Raw genomic sequence first — 20562 nt, forward strand, 5'->3', positions numbered from 1 at the left:
ATTATACTTAGTTCATGTTAGTGAGACCATACGTTCTCAAGGTTCATCCTTATAGTTGTATATCATGAATTTATTCTGTCTTACAGCTGCATAATATTCCATTGTATGTATATATCACAATTTGTTTATCCACTCATCTGTTGATGGACATTTGGGTTGTTTCCATCCATTGGTAATTGTGAATAATGCCACTATAAACTTCGGTGTCCAAATGTCTGTTTATGTTTCTGCTTTCAGTTCTTCCAAATATATACCTTCCTAGTAATGGTATCGCTGTGTCCTATAGTAATTCTATATTTAGCTTCCTGGGAGTCCTCAATAATTTTAAAAAGTGCACAAGGTTCTAGAGACCAAAATGTTTGAGAGCTGCTGTACTACCTGAACCTCAGGCATGCAAATGAGCTGGGTACCTTAGATGTCCTCCGAGCCCTAGAAAAGCAAGATGCTAAACAAGCATAAACCATACCATTGTGTTTGCAGCAAGTTTGAATGAGGGTGGGGATATCTACTTGGATCCCAGTGCCTGAGCCATCTCCAATTTATAATGTGGATATTAACCTTGGTATCTGTGATCTTCTTGGAGCTACATAAAGACAAGAGGCAACAGAAGCACAACCACGGAAAGCTGAGCAGGATGCTGGAATAAGAGTCAAGAGAGCTTCCTAGGGTACCTGTGCTGGAAGTATCACCAACAACAGGAACTTGAGAGACTACTGTCCCCTCTATAGGTTTGGACTGTCCCCCAGGATGAAATAGGGGAGTCTGCCCAGCTATTTGGGAGTGTTGTGGAGACCTATGGTATCCAAACTGGGCAGGAAGGCAGGAGCTCTGTTAAAGCCAAGGAATTTTTTAATTATGGATGAAATAGTTAAGAAAACAAAAGAAATTTCATTCTGTTTTTGGTTCCATGTTATTATTGTTATTTGTTGAAGTACATTGATGCAGGTGGCGTATAAAGACTGCCTAAAATATCCCAGTTCCCTTTCTTCCAGAGAACTATGATCACCAGGATCCTGTGTTTCCACTTTTTCTACTTTTCTACTTTAATTAATATCACCAGATTGTGAAAGATAAATTATATTCTCACTGTCTCATTCTTGGAGAGATAATTTGGTTTGTGACTCTTTTCCCCTTTGCCTTAGTTTATTTTTAATCACTGCTCGTAGAGGAGTTGTTTTAAAAAGAAGAGAAAGTTAATATGAATATAATTGGCAAAAAAATCCCATTGTGATTTTTGTGCCTAGTTTGAGCAGATCTGAAGGAAAAGCAGTAAGAAAAAAAAAAACCTGAGTCTATTTTTCTTTTTATCTACAACATCAAAATTCTAGCCCATTTTTTTCGAACAAATTAATTTCTCCATCTTTGTCCACTTATTAACCAATTGACAGTTACTGAGAAACCATCAGTGACAAAAGGGCAGTGAAAGATCACTATGATAAATGTAATATATATGACAGAGTCATGAAAATAATGATGTAGCTACCACTTAAAACTGTGCAACCTTGGGAAAATGACTTGATCTCTAAAACATTTTTTTTACCTGAAAAACAGGGATTAAAATGGTGAAATGAGATGCAATACATAAAGTGCTTAGCACAGTGCCTGGCATGTGGGAAGGTAACAAGAAATTCGCCCTTCCTTCAATCCCAGCTTTTGTGCTCTAATATTCACATGCTGTCATATTAGTTGGGGAACATAATTTATGTCTTCCAGATCCAGTACTCTTATGAAAAGTGAAAGCACATTTCCAGCAATTGTCATTCTCATAGAGTATTGTGTGTGTATCCATATATTAAAGATACAGCATGGTCACCATATCAGTTAGGTCCAAAGCAGCCAGTTCCTGAAACTTAGAAATCAGCCATATTATAAGGAAGGATTTATTGAGTGTTGACAGCACAACACTGTGCTGTCACGGGAATTAGACAAATCTATATGGAAATTCTGGTACTATCACTTACCAGCAATGTAACCTCTGAAAACTTTCTTAAATTTCTCAGCCTCAGTTTCCCTATCAAATAAGAACAACAATAAATACATTGAGTTGCTTCTAGAGTCAGGAAGGAAAATAAGCACACATTTACTTTAGAAATGACCTTCTGCACCATTTTTATGTTGTGGATTGTGGAATTATTAGGGTAATATAATTGGGACAGGCATGAAAATATCATCCATTTCCATGTTAATGGCATATATGTTTTCCTACTCCCTGCTTTCTTACACTCTATGTCAGCCGCAGAGAAGCAAGAGGATGTAGTTTTGGTTATGCCCTTCAAGTTACAGAGAAGCAAGATAGCACAAAAAAGCCAAGCAAATAATGATTCTGCCAAGCAGAACACTTGTAATGAGAGGCAGGAAATCTGCCTCTTAGGGCTAGATCCACTGCATTCTCACTCTATGATATCATCACTCTACTCCTTACTTCCATCAGAAACAGGAATAATACTATCTAGACCTTATCGTCATTCATAACAGGTATAATGAACATGCATTTTTTGCTTTGTCTTACATTAAAACAAATTATAAGGCAAGAGTAATTAAAACCAATGTAAAAATATATAATTTAATGACATAGAAAAAGCCCAGAAAGAGGCCAAGGTATTTATAAATGTTCATTATGATGAAAGTAGCATTTTACAATCAGTGGATAAAGAAAGGAATTTTTAATAAATTAGCTTTATTAGTTAAATATTCAGAAGAAAATAGATTATTTATTCATACCATATTTTATAGTATATGGTGTGAAGTGATAAAAGCATTATTTAAAATTGTATATCCATTAGTACCCCAATAATTTTTTTTAAAAAAACAGCAAATAACCATAAATACCTATATTGTTCCTATACATACAGAACCTTTGGGATGAAGCTCATATGTACAATTTAAATTGGTTCATTTGAATCATGTGCTTTGCCTGATCAGAGGATGAATGGTCACCAAAGAAGGGACCTGCTCAAATTGAATGTGTTGTTTCTATCACAGTTTGGAATATCTCAAAAACCATACATTTCATTCAAGAGATTTTTGAATGAATAAAATTACTTGTGACAAAAGTAGCTGGCTGTCCAAGGGGCTAATGTTATTTCTCAACTTCCATGTTTGAGATAGATAATTGTTTTTGCAATGTTTAAGGTCAGCTACTTCATTCATTCATTCTTTTATTCATGTAATAAATGAGAACCCTTAGCAGTGGTTAGTACTTAGCTTTTTACATTGTACGATTGTAAATGGTAGTGAGACTCTTAGGACAATTATTGATCAATAATGTCCTTTATGCTGGAACCACATTGCTCTAATTTATGGGAAAAGAAATCATAAAGACTGTCTATTCTTCATTAGCTACTTTTTGTTCCAATCACTGTTACTCCACAGAATAATCCTGTCTACAGAGGTACTCAAATATAAAGGCTCAGACCATTCAATAATCAATTACTTCTGTGGCTAGTTTAAGATAAAAGCAATAATTTTATTTTCTTTGATTTTGACAAGACTTATTTGATGTGGTACTTTTCTTTAAAAGTCCAATAGCTGGATGTACGATGATTCTTTACTTTGCCAATAGTGTATGCAAGAGCCATCTCTGCTCTTCCACCTCCCTTGACCAAGTCCTTCAAAAAACAAAGCATCTTTTCTCTTCTGTGCCTATCAGGTTTCTTGGGTTTGAGCTGTTTGTGAAAGACACACTTTCCTGTCTGCCTCTCCAACACTTTAGGAACTATCTTTCCTAATCACTTTAATGAAAGAAGATTCTGCTTGCTTAAATATCTGGATTACTTTGGAGATTGCTGTAATTTTTAGCTCACTTTTACATCCTTGCATTTATGATAACATTGAAATTTCTAGATTAATCTTGGTGCTTGAAATTTGACTTCATGTCTTGCACCGATAATAATTTTCACCCCTAGAGAACTGCCATTTAATTCGTATTTCCTTTTTTAGTGTATGTGTGTCTGTTTGTGTAACATATGTTTTCTCATCAGATCTTTATGTTTCTTAAGTTTATAAATTTATTACACTAATATTATTTGTTTACTTAAGAAAATTTTGGAATAAAATAAGCGAGCAAGAATAAAACATTATCTACTAGATAAAATTTTTCTATGCAATTCCAGTTTTTCTCTTTATATATTACTATTATTTTTCAAGAGTAGAACATACTTTGGTACATATAGTGTTTTTCATTATTTTTAACAATGAATAATATTCCATATTATAGAAATATTGTAAATTATTTAATCTCATGGCTATTTGGGATATTTTGAATTTTTGTTATTACAAACTATGCTGCAATTCACATATTTATACATATTTATTTGCCCATTTCTATTCATTTTTCTGTAAGACAGATATCAATTAATTCATTACTCAAATATATGAACATTCTTATTTCAATAGATATCAGCAAATGGCCATTAAAAGGAGTTATATCGGGCAGGCCACAGTGGCTCAGCAGGCAGATTTCTCGCCTGACATGCCAGAGATCCAGGTTCGATTCCTGGTGCCTGCCCACCTTAAAAAAAATAAATACATAAAGAATTATACCATTTCCCCTTACCTCCAATAGTGTACGAGATTTACCTGATTTTCTGCAACAATGGTTCTCAAATTTGACTATCTATTAGATTTACCTAGGGAGTTTTTTTAAAAACATCAAGTCCCAAATTTCTCTTCAAATCAATTAAATCAACATCTCTAGGAGTAGGAGCCTGGGCAGTAGTCTTCTTTAAAAGGCTCTAAAGTGAATCTAATGCAATCAGGGTTGAGAATCACTATTCTATACCTTTACTGTGATGGTTAATTTTTTGCATGAACTTTATTAGGTTACGGTACCCAGTTGATTGCTTAAACACTAGTTTAGATGTTACTGTGACGGTATTTTGCAGATGTGATCAACACCTATAATCAGTTTACTTTAAGTAAAGATTTCCCTCAATAATGTGGGTGGCCCTCATTCAACCACTGAAAGCCTTAAAAAACAAAAACAAACAAACAAAAAACTGAGGTTTCCAGAAGAAGAAGAAATTCTGTGTCAAGACTGCACCATCTACTCCTCTCTGAGTTTCAAGCCTGCTGGCTTGCCCTATGGATTTTGGACTCAAGACTGCAACATCAGCTCTGAGTTTCCAGTCTGCCGGCCTTCCCTACAGATATCAGGCATGCTAGCCCCCACAATCGTTTGAGCCACCAATTCCTTGAAATGAAGTGAATCTTTAACATATGTATATATATATATGTATGCGTGTATATGTGTATTTACATACTTCTCATTCTTTCTTTGAAGACCTCTGACAGATATTATTCATCAAAAATGAAAATTATTTTACTCAGGCCTAGAAATTCTATTTCTAGAAATGCTCCCTATAGAAACACTTGTACAAATGTGAATGTGTGTGTGTGTGTGGTTTGGGAAGCATTGATCTAGAGAACAGAAATACTTAGTATATGAGACATGCTTATAAATTAATGGCCCTAGTGTCCTCAGAAACAGGCACTTCTCAATGTTTTGAACAAATTACAGAATAAATGTATGGATTTCAGTAGGCACCACAGTAAGAGATAGTATTCACATGCACTTACCTTTTGATGTTTGTTAAAGAGTGCAAGCAACCTCACATCACATTATCACATTTTGTGGAATCAAGATAGTTCTGATAAAAAGATTAATGGTTCTTATTCTTAAACTACAATAGCTCAGATATGCATGAAAGTTAAATAATATAGCATGGACCTAGAAAAGCCTACTATCTGTAAAGCAATTTTCATCCTTAATTTTAACATTGAAAATATGGGAATAGCACTCTTTCATGGTTCTAAGCAGAGCACCTGGAAACACATATAGCTTTCTGAATCATACTTCCCCCTACCCATTAGTAACATACTAGGTATTCTGTCCATTCCTGATATATTTCAGAGCTATCCACAAAAGACATACCCAAGTTGTGGGGAGTAGTGGGAGTCCCCTCTTCATGACATGGATGATTAAAAACTTCTGGAGAAGAAAAAAGTCTTTACTCAAAACTTTTATACACTGCTGCATTTTGGACCCCAGAACATGAGAACGGCTGGGTTTAGTTTGCTAAATGCAGCATTAAACATACACAAGTGGCTGTTCCATTTTGCAAGTTTCTGGTTTTCCCTTCTCCTTCATAGGAACCTGGTCAATAGCTGTCAAGAGAGACATAGCACCTTTAAGAGAGAAATGGCCAAAAGACAGGGACAGAAAAGCATCCAGCTGAGAGGAAGATTCCAAGGATAAGCTAAGAGAGCCCTAAGTTTTCTTAATGCAAATTTTACATGCTGCTTTACTTTTACTTTTATCAACTCATGATTAATTATGAGCTGTTCTAGAGCTTATTTAATAGAATAATGACCAAATTCTTTAGTTTGAATAAATTAAATGTTTTTATGTAATCTTCATAACATTATAACTGGAAAGCAGATCTGATCACTGGAAAGCTTGGGCTTGTCTCATTAATAATCCCCATTCCTTCTTGAGTTGTACTTGCATGTACATATCATTTCTTAGTCTACTGATTGTGGCTGTTGCCAGAGTGTGGGTCTGTAACAGAGTTCAGAGCCTGAACTCTGTAACACAATGTGACTGTGCCAGTTTGAAAGGATTTATGTACCCTAGAAAAGCCATGTTTTAATCCTGATCAATCTTGTGGGAGCAACCATTTCTTCTAACCCCTATTCAGTACTATAAACTGGAAAATCAATTAGGTTTATCTCCATAGAGATGTGACTCAAACAATTGTGAGTATTAAACTTAATTAGATGGAGATGTATCTCCACCCATTCTATGTGAGTATTGATTAGTTTAGTGGGATCCTATAAAAGAGGAGACATTTCTTTGGAGAGAATGCCTTTTGAGACGAGAAATCCACAGCAGAACTGAGCAGAGCCACGAGGCTAAGAAAATCCTTAAGTCCACCAGCCAGCGACCTTTGGAGATTCTGAGAGAGCAGAGAAGGACAACAGAATGACGAGAGCCGTGAAGTACAGTCCACCAGCCAGTGACCTTTGGAGATGAAGGAGAATGCCCTTGGGTAGCTTCAGGAAGTAATAGGCCTGGAGAGGAAGCTTGAAGATGATACCATGTAAACCATGTGCCTTTCCATATGAGAGAGAAACCCTGACTATGTTTATCATGTGCCCTTTCATTTAAGACAGATACCCTGAACTTCATCGGCCTTCTTGAATCAAGGTATCTTTCCTTGATGCCTTAGATTGGACATTTCCATAGACTTGCTTTAATTGGGACGTTTTCACGGTCTTAAATCTGTAAACTTGTAACTTATTAAATTCCCCTTTTTAAAAGCCATTCTGTTTCTGGTATATTGCATTCCGGCAGCTAGCAAACTAGAACAGTCAGTATAACTAAACTCACTCTTTTGTGTTTGATCTAGTTCATAAAGTGCAAAGTGGCATGACTTTTAAGGTTGTCAGTATGGTAATGCTTGCAAGGTCCTGAATTTGGAGATCACGTGGGAAGGGCAGCAATGAGGGGGCATAAGAAAAATAGTCATACAAACATGCACATACATTCTTCTCCTCCTCCTACCAGGTGATGGTGTTCACCCTCACACCTCTAGAATTCACTCAAAAGAATATAGAGGTGTGATTCAGTTGTCACATCTATAATATGGAATATTATAAAAACAAGATGATTTTCTGTCTAACAGAGTAATAAAAATTAAAAATATTGCCAGTTTAACAAGCCAGTTGTTTTGGCTTGTTAAACCTGCCAGAATGCAATATACCAGAAATGAAATGGCTTTGAAAAAGGAAATTATTAAGTTACAAGTTTAAAGTTTTATGTCCAAATAAATGTCAAAACTAAGACATCTAAAGAAAGAGACCTTTACTCGAGAAAGGCTGATCTGGGAAGCCATGTGGCTGGCATGTGCTGGTCCTTTGGCTTCTTATTTCAAACAGCTTTCCCAGTGGCATTTCCTTATTGCACCTCCAAAATTCTCTCTCCTTGTTGGCTCTGGAGCTTTTCCAAAATGGCCCCTCTTAAAGGAACTCAGTAAGAAACCAACTTTGTATGGGTGGAGATATATCTCCAAGGAAACCACCTAATTAAAAGGTCCCACCCACAATGGGTTGGTCACATCTCCATGGAAACAGCTTATAAAAGTGATCCCATTCAACAATAATGAATGAGGATTAAAGAACATGGCTTTTCTGGGCTACACAACAGTTTCAAACCAGCATACCAGTGTTGGCAAGTACATGAAGAGATAAACATTTGTGCTCCATAGGTTGAGACTGGAGGGACTACATTTTGAAGGTCAGTTAGGAAGTACATAACAAAATTCATAAATATCCAATGAAGAAAAGCAGGAACTGACCTGGTACTTGCAGCCAGTCCTTTGTGTTCTTTTGTTGAAAATAAACAATTTCACAGAACATCAACATCAGACAAGGCCATTTTGTGATATGATAGATCAAGACAAAAATAAGACCTCTCATAATCAGATATGAATGCAGAAAAGCATTGTCTCAACCACTAAATTGACCAAAAATCTTCCACTTCTGGCTGATAAGTGTCACTCCTACTTCTTTGCCAATCACAACTTTAGATTTGATCCATTCTCCCTCCCTTGCACATAAATTTATTTAATTACCAAATCATAGTATTATTCAGACTTTCTCATAGCTACCAATGCAGAGCAATGTGCTTCCTAAAACCCTCTCCCAAAATCACCTAACACAAGCCCATATCTTAAGTTATTTTTAATATTCTCTTACTGAGACACCCTGTGGTTCCCTGTGGTCTGTGTTCTCTGTGGCTACAATGAGTAATAAACAAAATTGTTCAAATCCAGGCATGGTGGTTGTTTTGGTTTACTAATACTACCGGAATGCAATATACCAGAAATGGATTGACTTCTACAAAGGGAATTTATTAGGCTACAAATTTATTGTTCTAAGGTCATGAAAATGTCCAAATTAAGGCAGCAACAAGAGGATACCTTTACTCAAGAAAGGCCAATCACGTCCGGGGTTTTTCTGTTACATGGGAATGCACATGGTGACATCAGTTGGCCATACTCTACTGGTTGATTTTCAAAATGGCTGTCTTGGCTCTTGTGTGTCCTTCCTCAGAAGCATCTCCTGGGGCATTCTATCTCCAAACATCTGCTCTGTGTGTAAGTTTTCTGAGCATCTGAACTTTCTCTAAAATATTTCCTTTTTTAACAACTCCAGTAAGCAGATTAAGACCCACTTTGAATGAGCAGGGTCATATCTCTATGGAAACAACCTAATCAAAAGGCCCCAACCATCAATAGTTCTGCCCCCACAAAACTGGATTAGAAAAACATGTTTTCTCAAAGAAATTATCATACAGAAATATTTACCAAGTATGGAGATTAAACAAGGGTGCTCACTGCCGCATCAATACCTATAGGGGAAAAAGAACCTATAAATATTCATCACCAAGGGGCTGATTACATAAAATGTAATAGTGTCTTATAAAAGCTATACGCAGCTGTTATAAATCATGTTTCGTAAAACCACAAAACATTGCTGAAAGAAATTTTTAAAAAACCTAAATATGTTTAGAAATAAGTCTTGTTCATGGGACAAAAGACTCAGTACTGTCAACACATCAGTTCTCCCCCAAACTGATCTATTGAGTTGAAGTTATCAATGAAAATCCCAGAAGATATTTTTGCAGAAATTGAAAAACTGATTTTAAAATTTATATTGAAATAGAACTAGTGGAATAACCAAAACTGCTTTGAAAAATAATAAAGTTAGGGGATTCACATTGCCTGCTTTCAAGATTTATCATAAGTTAGAATGATAAAGAGAACATGGCTTTGCTATCAAAATAGAAAGTAGATCAATACAATACAATAAAGAGTTCAGAAATAGACCCATACATACATGGGCAATTGATTTTTTATAAAGATGCAAAGGCAACTCAATGGAGAAAGAAAAGTCTTTTCTAAAAAGGTGCTGAGACAATTGGGTATTGCTATGTCAAAAAAAAAAGAACATTGATTCATGTACTGGTTTAAAATTGTTATGTACCCCCCAAAAAACCATGTTCTTCCAATCTATTCTTGTGTGTACAGACTTACTGTGGGTGGGATCTTTTGATTAGGTTATTTCAGTTGAGGCATGCCCCGGGTGGGTCTTAATCCTCTTACAGGAGTCCTTTGTGAGTGGATTAAAAAAAAAAAGAAAAAGCTGTGAGAGCCCAGAGATATGTAGAGAGAGAAAAGAAATACTGAGAGACATTTTTGAGAGAGCTAATACAGAGCCTGGGGAGAGAGAAACACCTTGGAGATACTAAGAGTGGGTATGCTGGATACAGAGAACTCAGAGGGGTATCCCTGGAGGAGCAAGCAAGCACCAACAGAAGCTTAGAGAGAAAGCCATTGGAATCAGAAGCTGAAAGCATTGTAATCTGGGAGTGAAGGACCAGCAAGTGTCGGCAACGTGCCTTCCCATTTGTCAGAGGAACACTGGATGCCATCAGCCTTTCTTCAGAGTCAAGATATCTTTCTCTGTGTGCCTTAATTTGGACATTTTCATGGCCTTAGAACTATAAATTACTAACCTAATAGATCCCCTTTATAAAAGACATCCATTTCTGGTACACTGCATTCTGGCAGCTTTAGCAAACTGAAACAATCCATAATTCATAGCATATACAAAAATCAACTGAAAATGGATAATAGACCTAAATGTAAAACCTAATGCAAAAGAACTTTAAGAAGAAAATATAGGAGAAAATTTTTATGATTTTAGTTAGGTAAAGGTTTCATATATATGACACCAAAGCATAACTGGTTAAAAAAAAAGAGTGTTCTACATCAAAATAAAAATGTCTGTTCCTCCACAGACACTTTTAAGAAAATAGAGACAACCCAAGAATGGGAGAAAATATTTTTATAACCTATATCTGATAAGCAACTTGTAAGATTATGTGTAAACAAAAGTTTAAAAATTAACAATAAGGCCTGCCCCAATCGAGATAGTGGAGTGAGAGTCTTCAGTGTTCCACCCTTTGGGGATCTAGGCCCTGGGATTCTCCTCCATATTGAGAGCAAGTCATTGCACGTTAGCTGCTTACATGGCTGGGACACACATCAAAGTTCATCCTACCCTTCTCAGCAGGGGGTGGGGGAAATGATGTACAGATAGTATCATAAACAAAGCAGTAAAACTCCCTGTTCTAGTTTGCTAGCTTCCAGAATGCAATATATCAGAAACAGAATGGCTTTTACAAAAGAGGAATTTAATAAGTTGCTAATTTACAGTTCTAAGGCTGTGAAGTTGTCCCAATTAAAACAAGTCTATAGAAATGTCCAATGAGGCATCCAGGGACAGATACCTTGGTTCAAGAAGGCCATGGACATTCAGCACTTCTCTCTCAGCTGGAAGGGCACATGGCAAACATGGCGGCATCTGCTGGCTTTCTCTCCTGGCCTCTTGCTTCATGAGGCTCCCTGGGAGGTGTTTTCCTTCTTCATCCCCAAAGGTCACTGGCTGGTGGAGTATGTGGTTTTCCCAGCCTTCGGTCATCGTTCCGCAGCTCTCTCCTCATTCTCAAAAGGAACTGTCTTGAAAATGTCTCCTCTTTTATATAATTCTAGTCAACTAATCAAGACCCATTTACAATGGTTGGAGACATGTCTTCATCTAATCAAGTTTAACACCCACAACTGATGAGTCACTTATCCGTGGAGATAACCTAATCAACTTTCCAACCTATAGTACTGAATAGGGATTAGAAGAAATGGTTGCTCCCACAAGATTGATTAGAATTAAAACATGACTTTTCTAGGGTACATAAATTCCTTCAAACAAGCACACCCCCCTCCCTTGATCACTGTTGATAACAAACCTCCAAACACATGCCACGAGACTCTCCTGAAACTGTTCTCACACAATGTCCTAAACCCTTATAAGCCCTTGCACTCTCCTGCCCCATTTGCAGAACACTAACCTTCATTTTCCACGGCTGACTGCCACCATGTAAGATATTCTCCTGTTTATTAGTCCTAATAAAATTCATGCCTAACTCTGTGCCTGGCATGTCCTTTGGTCTTCAGGCTGCCCTGACCCAAGCCCTCCAAGAGCTGGGTTGGAACACACCCACACACAGAAGCTTTGACCAACCATGAAGAACTGCCAGAAATATCTTTCTCAAAGCTCTGTAAAACAGGTAAAGGACTGTAGTAACAGGAAGAACACCAGATCAAGAAAAGGCTACTTAAAAGTAGTAGAATCTGAAGATCATTTTAGGGGAAGATGGTGGAATAGGGAGCTCCAAGACTCAATCCTTCCACTAAATCAACTACTCAATAGGCAGAAACTGTCTGAAACAACTATTTTGGAGCTTTGGAGGCCAGAAGAACACGGTACAGCATCCAGGGAAGAGCACAAAGAAGGGGCTGATAAATGATCATAAAGAGCAGCAAATTACTTTTTCCTTGCAGTGACTACTGGTGCCCAAACCCCACTCTTGTGGCACACCAATGAGAGGTCTCATCCCTACTTAGCTTGCTGGTGACAAAAGGGGACATAAAAATTCTCTTCCTCAAGAACAGGGGCATGCATGGTCAACCACTGATTATGGCTTTTGAATAGTGAATTTGGATCACTGGAAGCCCAGACCTAAGGGCAACCATTGCTTCATACCTCCCAGGACAAAGGTGACAGCAGTCATTGTTTCAACCCTCCCAGGACAGAGGAGGAGGTGGTAGAGATTTAAAGACACAGCAGTTCCTCAGGGCTCTGGGGGACATTTACTGAAGGGCTACATTTTGGGGGACAGGCAAGAAAGTTCAGTTTTGAGGAGCCATTAGAGAAGCTCTTGGCACCTTTCCAGATCCCCTCCCCAGGGCTTGTTGGAGTCAGTCTAAGGCCCCTTTGTGGATTCCTGGCCCTGCTTTGGGTGGGAAAAACTGACCTAGGAAAGGTCATCTCTGGAGTGACCCCTCTGCCAGAATTTGTCCTCCAGGCAAAAGTAGCTTGAGACAATCAAATGATTGTAAATAATAAATGCAGAAGATCTAGGTTAAAGTTCAGCTACAAATATGGGAGAGGGACATTTGTCTCCTGAGAAATACAGGGGTTAATCAAACACCTATAAATAGGAGAACTATAAAACAACAGTTCTAGTTTGCTAGCTGCCAGAATACCAGAAATGGGATGGCTTTTTAAAAGGGGGCAATATATTAAGTTGCAACTTTACCATTCTAAGGCCATGAAAAATATCCAAATTATAGCAAGTGTATAGAAATGTCCAATTTAAGGCTTTCAGAGAAATATACCTCAGTTCCAGAAGGCTGATGAAATTCATGGTTTCTCTCAACTGGAAAGGCACATGGCAAACATGGCGATGTCTGCTAGCTTTCTCTCCAGGCTTCATATTTCATGTAACCCCCCCCCCCCCACCCAGGGACGTTTTCCTTCTTTATCTCCATAGTTCTCTGGCTGTGTGAGCACTTGTGGTTCTTGTGGCTCTGCTCATGGCTCTCATCATTCTGAAGCTTTCTCCAAAATGTTTCCTCTTTTAAAAGATTCCAGTAAACTAATCAAACCCCCCCCCTGGAATGGGTGGAGTCACATGTCCATGGAGATAATCTAATCAAGTTTCTAACCTAAAGCACTTGATAGGGATTAAAAGAAATGGTTGCTCCCACAAGATTGGATAAAGATCAAAATATGGCTTTTCTAGTGAACATAATCCTTTCAAACCAGCACAACAACTAACAAGCAAAGACCTGGAAAAGATACAGGCCCAGAAAGAGAGTGAAAACCCTGCATACTGTATTTGCCTTTAGCAGACCTTCCTTATAGGAGGGCAGAAGCTGTTTACAAAATCAACAAACAGATATCCCAGGGAACAATCCCAGAGAAAACATTTAGAAATATTAAAATGTACAGTTTGCAGAAAAAGAGTACAAGGCAAACCAAAAAAGAGAAAATGATAGCTCATTCAAATGAAAATGATAAAAATCAAGAAAACACCATTAAAGAAGAACAGATTGTGGACATACTGAACAAAACCTTTCAAAAAATGATCTTAAAAATGCTCAAGGAGAAAAGGGAAAATACAGAGAAGGAACTAAAGGATATTAGGAAAACAATTAATGAGCAATATAAGAGCCTAATTAAAAAGATAGACATTTTAAAGAGGAATCAAATAGAACTACAGGCGTTGAAGGCCACAATAACTGAAATGAAAAATGCCCAGAAGGGTTTCAAGAGCAGCTTGCAGCTAGCAGAAGAAAGAATCAGTGAACTTGAAGACAAGATACTTGAAATTAATCAGGCTGAGAACAGAAAGGAAAAAATATTAAAAGTGAAAATAGCCTAAGACACATCTGCAACACCATCAAGCACATATATGGGAATCCCAGATGGAGCAGAAAAAGAGAAAGTGGAAGAAATAACAGTCAAAGAAATAATGAGCAAAAACTTCCCAAACTCAGCAAAAGACATGAATATGCACATCCAAGAAGCTCAGAGAGTACCAAACAGGATAAAAATGAAGAACAATACACATCATATATTGAACACGTATCAAATGTGAAAGACAAGGAAAGAGTTCTGAAAGCCCCAAAAGAAAAGCAATATGTTACATACAAGGGAGTTCCAATTAGATTGAGTTCCAAATTCTCATCAGAAACCATGCAGGTGAAATATGGCCAAATAGACTAGCTCAAGCTTAGCCCTGCTCCATGGAAAAGTTAGAGAAAGGACAGGAGGGTGACTGAGGTGGTGATTTGGGAGTGCACCTGACCTGGGAGAGCCTTCTGTACCACACACGGCAGCCCTGTTTGCAGAGGTCAAGGAACTGAGAGGCAGAAATCTGGAGCCTGGTGCAGAGGTGCAGAGCTGTGGAGCCCATGGGAGTGCATGGACAGGAGCCCAGAACTAGGAAGTAAGCCAAGCCATGTTCCTTGAGCATGCTACCCTCACCAGGGCAGCCCCATGACCAGCAATTCACCCCACACGCCATGCACCCAAACCCCGTCACCTGCTCCCATTCTCCACGCTCCAAGTGACCCCATCCCACCCCACCAGCCCCCAGTGCACGTACCTGCCCCACACCCTCACCCTAAATGCAGCCCAACCCACCTCTCCTGCATCCCTCCAGAGCACTACCTCCCCCTCCCTGTTCTCTGTGGGCTGTTGCCAGCACATAAAGGCTGCAGGCACTAACCTCCACACCCAGGCTACCACTGCCCACCCCCAGTCCCCCACCCCCACCCCACCACCACACCCGTAGTGTCACACAGCCTCACTCCACCTCGCCTGAGCTCTGCACATCTGTGTACAGCACTCGCAAGCCCACGCCTGTGCGTGGGACCCCAATCATGTCATTCAGCTCTGGGAACTGCACTTTACAGCAGTCCTGGAACCGTGCATGTGCATGGTCCTCTGCCACACTTCCCAGCTCTGAGAAAGTGCCGACTTCTGCAGCTGAGTCACATCTGCTCCCAATCCATGAACACATAACGCTGACCTGCTGCCACAGTGCTATGCATGTGCACAATGGGCCCCATACCTTAGACCAGCGCATATCAGGGTTATGCCCCCCAGACTTTTGTAGCCACAAAGCTACATCCTCCCTGGCCGTTTGGGTGCCCATGTTCACAAGCATCAGTGTAACATCCCCATCCTGCACCTATACCTGCCCTGAAACAAATCACCTCACTGAGTGCCCACCTTGTGCCCTGCTCTCTGCTGAACAACCATCCCACAAACATAAGACCTTAGACTACTGAAGGAAAACAACTCCCAAAGTAAATCAATCAAGATAGTTACATGCCATGAAGACAGCAGGAGATCACTAAGTATATCACAATGCAGACTAAGTATATCACAATAGCCCTGCCTAGTGACCAAGTTAAAACACCAGAGGAGATAAAGACGCTGGAGCAACTAATCAAAGATGTTCAAACAATTCCAGTTAATAAAATAAGTGGGATAGCAAATGACATAAAGGAGATCAAAAAGACAGTAGAAGAGCATAAAGAGGAATTTGAAAGAATAAATAGAAAAATAGTAGATATCACAGAGATTAAAGACTCTGTTGACCAAATAAAAACATACTAGAGCCCTGCCCATGCAAAAAAAAAAAAAAAAAAAAGAAATAAAGGAAAAAAAAAACATAATAGAGGCACACAACACCAAATTTGAAGAGACAGAACAAAGAATAAGTGATATAAAGGGCAGGATAATTGACTTCGAAGACTCAAAAGAGCAAATGGCAAAAAAAAAAAAAAAGATACAAAAAATTGAATGGGAACTCAGGAAAATGATAGACAAAACAAAGTGCACAAATATAAGAATCATTGGTGTCCCAGAAGGAGAAGAGAGGAGTAAAGGGCTCAGAAGACTAGCTGAGGATATAATAGGGGAAAATGTCTCAACCCTCATAAAGGACATAAATATACAAGTCAAAGAAGCCCAAAGAACTCCAAACAGAATAAATACAAATAGGCCTTCCCCAAGGCACATACTAATCAGTCTGTCAAATGTTGAAGAGAAGCAGAAAATCCTGAAAGTGGCAAGAGAAAAACAATCTACTACATATAAGGGAAATCAAATAAGACTGAGTTCAGACTACTTAACTAGCATGCTAGAGGTAAGAAGGCAGTGGTTTGATCTTTTCAAGATCCCGAAAAACAAAGAATCCAGCCAAGAATTTTGTACCCAGCCCAATTGTCCTTCAAAAGAGGGAGAGATTAAAGTTTTCACAGAAAAAGAAGTCCTGAAAGAATTTGTCAGCAAAACACCAGCCCTACAAGAAACACTAAAAGGAGTTGTGCTGGCTGATAAAAAAAGACAGGGAAGGGAGGTCTGGAGGATGGCACAAAATTGAAGAGTACCACTAAGGGTAATTTAAAGAATACAAAGAGAAAAAAGGAAAAGAATATATAGATCTGACAAATAAAATTTAAAAAGATAAGATGGTGGAATAAAAATTGCATTTTCAGTAATAACTTTGAATGTTAATGTTAACCAATTAAAATATGCAGATTGGCAGAATAGATTAAGAGACATAATCCAGGTATATACTCCTTACAAGAGACTCAACTTAGATGCAAGGATACAAATAGATTGAAAGTGAAAGGATGGAAAAAGATTTTTCCATGCAAGTTATAACCAAAAGAAAGCAGGAGTAGCTATACTAATATCAGACAAAATAGACTTTAAATGTAAAGACATCATAAGAGACAAAAAAGGGCACTATATACTAATTAAAGGGTCAATTCACCAAGAACATGTAACATTCATAAATGTTTTGCTCCCAATCAAGGAGTTCCAAAGTACATGGGACAGACATTGGCAAAACTGCAGGGAGCAATAGATGTTTCAACAATAATAGTAGGAGATTTCAATAAACCACTCTCATCTATAGATAGAACAAGCCAGAAGGTCAACAAGGAAAGAGAGAAGTTAAATAACTTGATAAATGAATTAGACCTAACAGAAATATATAGGTCATTGCAAGCCAAGGTACAAGGTTATAAGTTCTTCTCTAGTGCTCATGGAACATTCTCCAGGATAGATCATACGCTGGGGCATAAAACAGGTCTTTATAAATGTAAAAATATTGAAATTATTCAAAGCACTTTCTCTGATCCCAATGAAATGAAGCTGAATCTCAATAACCACCAAAGGATGAGAACATTTGCAAATATATGCAGATTAAATATCATACTCTTAAACAACCAGTGGGTCAAAGAAGAAACTGCTAAAGAAATCAATCATTATCTGGAGATGAATGAAAATAAGAATGCAACTTATCAGAATTTATGTATGGGATGCAGCAAAGGCTGTGCTGAGAGGGAAATTTATTGCCCTAAATGCCCATATTAACAAACAAAAAAGAACAAAAATCGAGAATTTAACAGAAAACTGGGAGGAACTTGAGAAAGTACAGAAAACTAACCCCAAAGCAAATAGGAGAAGAGAAATAACAAAGATTAAAGCAGAGATAAATGAATGGGAGAACAAAAAGAACAACAGAAAGAATCAATGAAACCAAAAGTTGGTTCTTTGAGAAAATCAGTAAAATTGATGGGCTGCTAGCAAGAATGACAAAGAAAAAAAGAGAGGATGCAAATAAACAAAATCAGAAATGAGAACGGGTGCATTACCACAGACCCTGAAGAAATAAAAGACATTATAAAAGGATACTATGAACAATTATGTGCCAACAAGCTAGACAACTTAGATGAAATGGAAAAAAATCCTGGAGACACACAAACAAGCTACACTGACTTGGAAGTAATAGAAGAGCTCAACAAACCACTCAAAAGTAAAGAGATTCAATCCATCATCAAAAATCTTCCTACAAAAAAACCCCAGAGCCAGATGGCTTCACAGGGGAATTTTATCAAACATTCCAAAAAAAAAAAAGCTAAAGCAAATCCTGCTCAAACTTTTCAAAAAATTTGAGGAAAAGGAACTCTACCCAACTCATTTTATGAAGCTAATATCATTTTAATACCAAAACCGGGTAAAGATGCTATAAAAAAGGAAAACTACAGGACAGTCTCCCTAATGAACATAGATGCAAAAATTCTCAATAAAATATTAGCAAATTGAATCCAACAGCACATTAAAAGAGTTATACACCATGACCAAGTGGGGTTTATACAAAGAATGCAAGGATGCCTGAACACAAGAAAATCAATTAATGTAATACAGCATATTAACAAATTGAATGGGAAAAATCACATGATTATCTCCGTTGATGCTGAAAAAGCATTCAACAAAATTCAGCATCCTTTTCTGATAAAAACACTCCAAAAGATAGGAAATAAAGGTAACTACCTCAATATGATAAAGGGAATATATGAAAAACCAATAGCCAGCATCATGCTCAATGGAGAGAAACTGAGAGCTTTCCCCCTAAGATCAGGTACAAGGGGCGGGCCGCGGTGGCTCAGCGGGCAAAGTGCTTGCCTGCCATGCCGGAGGACCTCGGTTCGATTCCCGGCCCCAGCCCATGTAAAAAACAAACAAACAAACAAAATACAATAAAACAAGAAAATGTTTAAAGATGTTTCCCTTTCTTCCTCCCATCCTTCCTTCCTTCTCTCTGTCTTTCCTTCCCTTCCTCCCTCTCTCTTAAAAAAAAAAAAAAAAAAAAAAAAAAAAAAGATCAGGTACAAGACAAGGATGTCCACTGTCACCACTATTATTCAACATTGCGCTAGAAGTTCTAGCCAGAGCCATCAAGCAGAACAAAAAATAAAAAGCATCAAAATTGGAAAGGAAGAAGGAAAACTCTCATTATTTGCAGATGATATGATACTATACTTGGAAGATCCTGAGAAACCTAGAGCAAAGTTACTTGAGCTAATAAACAAATTCAGAAAGGTGGCAGGATATAAAATTAATGTGCAAAAATCAGTAACCTTTCTATACATAAGCAATGACTTAGCAGAGGAGTCAATTAAGGAAAATATCCCATTCAAAATAGCAACTAAAAAAATTAAATACTTAGGAATGAACTTAACTAGGGACATCAAGGACTTGTACACAGAAAATAACATAACATTGCTAAAAGAAATCAAAGGAGATCTAAATAGGTAGAAGATATTCCTGTTCATGGGTAGAAAGGCTAAATATAGTTAAGACTTTAATTCTCCCCAAATTAATCTAAAGATTCAATACAGAACCAATCACAATTCCAACAAACCTACTTTGAAGATTTGAAAAAAGTAACTACCAAATTCATCTGGAAGGGAAAGAGACCCCGAATAGCTAAACGCATCCTTAAAAAGAACAAAGTGGGAGGATTAACACTACCTGACTTTAAAACCTATTATAAAGTCACGTGGTCAAAGCTGCATAAAAGAAAATGTAGGGAAACATCTTCAAGACCTAGTATTATGGGGTAGCTTCCTAAACTTTACACCTAAAGCACAAGCAACAAAAGAAAAACTAGATAAATGGGAACTCCTCAAAATCAGATGCTTCTGCATCTCAAAAGACTTGTCAAAAAGATGAAGAGGCAGCCAACTCAATGGAAGAAAATATTTGGAAATCACATATTGGACAAAGGTTTGATTTCCTGTATATACAAAGAAATCATATAACTCAACAACAAAAGAATAAAGAACTCAATTATAAAATGGGCTAAAATATGAATAGGCATTTTTCTGAAGAGCAAATGCAGATGGCTCAAAAGCACATGGGAGGTGCTCATTTTCACTGGCTATAAGGGAAATGCAGATCAAGACGATAATGAGATACCACCTCACACCTATAAGAATGACTGCTATTAAACAAACAGGAAACTATAAATGTTGGAGAGGATAGTGGAGAAATTGGGACACATATGCATTGCTGGTGGGAATGTATAATGGTGCAGCCACTATGGAAGACTGTTTGGCGGTTCCTTAGGAAACTAAATATCAAGTTGCCCTATGACTCAGCAATAGCACTACTTGGTATACACCCAGAAGAGCTGAAAGCAACGACACAAACAGACAGTTGCACACCAATGTACATAGCAGAATTATTCACAATCACCAAAAGATGGAAACAAACCAAATGCCCATC

This window comes from Tamandua tetradactyla, chromosome X, assembly GCF_023851605.1.
Source record: "Tamandua tetradactyla isolate mTamTet1 chromosome X, mTamTet1.pri, whole genome shotgun sequence".
Taxonomy (NCBI): domain Eukaryota; kingdom Metazoa; phylum Chordata; class Mammalia; order Pilosa; family Myrmecophagidae; genus Tamandua; species Tamandua tetradactyla.